The 4,463-nt window shown below is 47.4% G+C and overlaps 1 pseudogene; it reads left to right on the top strand.

Moving 5' to 3' along the window:
* Nucleotides 1–578: 578 nt before the first annotated feature.
* Nucleotides 579–1,854, top strand: LOC119289683 (annotated as a pseudogene).
* The last annotated feature ends 2,609 nt before the right edge of the window (nucleotides 1,855–4,463 follow it).

Genomic DNA, 4,463 nt, shown 5'->3' with positions numbered 1-4,463 from the left:
AGTTGGGCAGTCGACGCACGGTTGCGTTTTTACATCTCCTAGAGGTGGAGATACAAATTTGCATCGCGAAGTGGAAGTGGTGTAGTTTACATCTTCGAAAGGTGGAGATGTAATTTTTATTAGTACATCTACATTATCTGTTGAAAAGGTGCTTTTGAACCTATTTTTGCAAGATGCTCTAAGCCGGATCAGCTTCTGTCAAAGAGTACAGGAAACTAGTGCATGCATGGCAATCAGCATACTCTTTTGTCCGGCATGTGTGTGTTGTGCACAGGCAGCGGCGGAGACAGGCCCAGGCAGCCTGGGCCGCTGCCTGGGGTGTGAAGACCGATTCCTTTGTTAAGTTTTCTACTGTAGCTACAGTGGATGAAAGGTGGCCTGGGGCTTGCCGTATTCCTGGCGCCGCCGCTGTGCACAGGGTAGGTGAGATGCGCCGAGAGGCGCGTGCTCCGCGTGCGCTGTCTAGCTAGATGCTCCCTTTATTTATCCATTTGTAATTTTGTATAGGCTCTCACTAAACGAGTGCAAGAACAGATAGCAGTCATAGTGCTGCTGCTGCTGTCCACTCCATACTCCTTACTCTTCTCTCCTCAACATCGTCGTCAATGGCGAAGGCACCTGGTGCTCCGCTCGGCCCCGTCCCTTTCGCGGACGTCGAAGCCGGCTCAGGCTTGGGCTCCGGCGGGCCGGAGCAGCTCCCGGAGGAGCACGCCTACGCCGACGACCTTGTCTCCGCCCTGCCGAGCGCGCCGAGGCCCAAGGGCCTGTCGAGCCTCCGCCTCTACGAGGGCTTCTGGCTGCCGGAGTGGTCCGTCCCGGCGGCCGTCGCCCTCCAGCGCCGCTTCGAGCCCCGCCGGGATGACGTCGTCGTCGCCAGCTTCCCCAAGTGCGGCACCACGTGGGTCAACGCCCTCACGTTCGCCACCATGGCGCGGCGCGCCTACCCCGCCGCGCGCCGGCGCCGGGCACCCGCTGCTACGCCTCAACCCGCACCAGTGCGTCCCTTTCCTGGAGGCCCTCTTCGGCAGCCGCCGCGGGGAGGCCCAGCTCGAGGCGCTGCCGTCCCCGCGCCTCATGAACACGCACATGCCGCTGGCCATGATGCCGGCCGGGGGCGCGGGCAAGGTCGTGTACGTCTGCAGGGAGCCCAAGGACATGGTCGTCTCGCTGTGGCACTTCCACCGGCGGCTGCATCCCGAGCTGCCGCTAGCCGACGTCTTCGAGTCCGTGTGCGGCGGCGCGGTAGGGTACGGGCCGGTGTGGGACCACATCGCCGGCTATTGGAGCGCCAGCACGGCCAGGCCGGACGCCGTGCTCTTCCTGCGGTACGAGGAGCTGCTGCGTGACCCCGCCGGCCACGTCCGGGAGCTGCCGCGGTTCGTGGGGCTGCCTTTCTCCGGCGCGGAGGAGGATGCCGGCGTCGTCCACGACATCGTCAACCTCTGCAGCTTCGGGCACCTCAAGACCCTGGAGGCCAACAAGACGGGCCACATGAATGCCGGACTCCCGATCCCGCGTGACGCGCTGTTCAGGAAGGGCGTGGCCGGCGACTGGGTCAACCACATAACGCCGGAGATGGCGACGCCTGGACGACATCGTCGCCGACAAGCTCCATGCGGCAGGCCTCACCTTCCACTAGTGAGTGACTCGACCGAGCACACGTGTCCGGTCGATTCTACGAGTACACTTTCCTACTTCATCATATTGAAATAATAGTAGATGGCTGTGCATCAATCGATGCAGGAAGCAAGAGATGGAGGGTTTTCCTAATATTTTTTACAGTCTTGCTAAGTTTCGGTCGAAGTCCCCGTCAATGTTATATTTGTAAGACTAGAACATATGCCTGTGCGTTGCAACGAGAGATTTTTTTTTTGCGAGAAGTACCGGGAGAGATAATTGATGTGTCCATCAAAACGGTCTCTGCAGTCGTGGAGCGACAGAGCGAGGGGTTGCGGTGTTCTCACGGGTCATGTTTGGCCCGTGAGATCTGATAGTGGTGGGGTTGGTCGGTGTGGTGGCCACCACTCAACTCGTGCCTTTTTTTCCCTCCGGGTCCGCCTCCGTGTCTAGGTTATGGTTGCCTCCTCATTTTGTGACTGCAGGGTGACCTTCGGGGCATAGTTGCTTCGACCACTCTCTCCTACGATGGTGTAATCAGATGAGTTACTAATTGAGTGATCCCATTTCATTGCCATAATCAGCGTATAACCAGGTAGTCCCTAGGTAGTCCTTGCTTTATCAGGGTTTATTCTCTTTAATTATATTAGCACTTACTTGCCTACATTTTGTTTAATCAGAGCCAAACCATCATATCCTCTTTTATTGGCATGTGCCTACAATTTCTTTTAATTATGGCCAACCAACATATTCTCTTTTATCATCAAATGGCATGTGAGATGCACAACAGTTCATGTTTGGCGAGATGATGCAGTCTAGTCGGAAGCAGCGGCATCTCAGGCGAGATGGATGTATATCCATCTCTCCTTTTTTTGGAAAGCTATATCGATCTCATTTTTTTTTGAAAGCTATATCGATCTCTCCTGCAATCGTATACGATCTGTTTGTAGTTTCCTTCCCTTTTTCACGAAATTTTGCAGTTTCCTCCGTTTTCTTTGTAGTTTTCTTCATGTCTGCATGTACGTGATTGACTTTTTTTTCCTTTGGATAAGAAACCATGACCAATCATGGATGTTTCCTAGTACGTTTATTGCCTTTTGTGTTAGAGGACGCAAACTCATGCTTTGTAGTTTCCTTCCTTGCCTTATAGTTTCCTTCGTACGTGATTGATTTATTTCTCTTTTGGATGAGGAGCCATGATTAACCACGGCTGTATGTGCGTGAGGGCTGCATCCATCTAATCTTTTTTTTTCAAGGGCATCCATCTAGAGTTTTTTTTAGAATTGGCATCCATCTAGAGTCGTTTCTACATATATTACCAAATATGTGTGTACACGTGACGGTTCAATGTGCTCGTCCCTAAACAACAACATGTTACGTAAAATCTTTTAAACCTCAGCCATTATTATTCTAATCAAACGGTGAAAATAATATTAGCATATGTGGACAAACATTATCGCTTATTTGTCTTCTGTCTTAAGTATATAACTAGGCGCGTGACCCGCGCATTTGCGCGGCTAGATTTCATATTGTTATGTTATATATGTTTTCTTTACAAAAAATTTCTCGTATTTTTATGTTATATATGTTTTCATATTGTTATTATATTGAAGGTACACCTCTTGTGTAAAATGATTGTAGTTGGTAGAAATATTATAGTTTAGGGTATATGTTGACAACATATCAGAAATGTTACTAAAGTGGCGGCTTGCATGCAAGACCTTGGACTTCTATGTAGGTGAGTAGGTCTCCAACTTTTCCTGTTGCACTTCTCGTACACAGTGTCCTATTCTTACCAATAACCTTTATACTCCCTTCGTCCTAAATGTAAGTCTTTTTAGACATTTCAAATGAACAACATATGGATATATGTAGACATATTTTAGAGTGTAGATTCACTCATTTTGCTTTGTATATAGTCATTTGTTGGAATCTCTAGAAAGACTTATATTTGGGAACGGAGAGAGTAGTAATTATTCACCAAGAGCTAAATAGAAGCACAGATAGTTTGTATCTAAACTGGGAGAGCTCCTTGATAGATAGTATCATCATATAATATTTGGACATTATTTAATATGATGTGCAATTATTACTATATTATATATAAAATTTGCGGAAACTTCATATTATTTGTTCATAAAACTTTTTTTTTGAAATATTCTCTCTATCACTACTGATGGTCGTCTTTTATCATGCTCATGTTGTTTTTCCTGTTTTCCCTTTGCCTTCTATGCAAACATAAGTATATGAGTGAGAAATTCATCTGGGTGGACCTACCACCTAGGTTTAAGCCAAATCATTGGGGAGTCATATACCTTGTACCATTACCACATCTGAACACACCCTTTCAAAAAAAATAGTAGTTTCGGAAACACCCACCTTTCGTTCACTCCTCTTCATAGCGTTGTTATTCCATTGTTATGTTTTTTTGTAGGATAGAACTCAATACATGCATCAAAATGGAATAGATCTGTTGTCCTTCTAGCCCATGTCATACATAAAAAATTGTTTTTTTTTGTAGGATAGAACTCAAAACATGCATCACAATGGAATAGATATGTTGTCCTTCTAGCCCATGTCATGCATAAAAAATAAGGGCAGCCCTGTGCACGTCGCTCCCGCTTGTGCAGGGTTCGGCCAATGATCATACCACTTTGGATCTATAATATGCAACCTTCCCTACATTTCTGCAAGAGTCTATTTCCAGGACTCGAACCCGCATGCCTTGCATATTCTTAGTCCTACTCTTTTCAAGTCGTCATACATGCCTTGCATCTAATTTGGTATTTGCACATGTATGTTTATTTCTTCAGAAAATTAAAGGAGATGTCCTATTAAATATTTAG

This window comes from Triticum dicoccoides, chromosome 4A, assembly GCF_002162155.2.
Source record: "Triticum dicoccoides isolate Atlit2015 ecotype Zavitan chromosome 4A, WEW_v2.0, whole genome shotgun sequence".
Taxonomy (NCBI): domain Eukaryota; kingdom Viridiplantae; phylum Streptophyta; class Magnoliopsida; order Poales; family Poaceae; genus Triticum; species Triticum dicoccoides.
The sequence above is the reverse complement of the archived record's forward strand: the minus strand, read 5'-3'. Positions and strand labels throughout refer to the sequence as shown.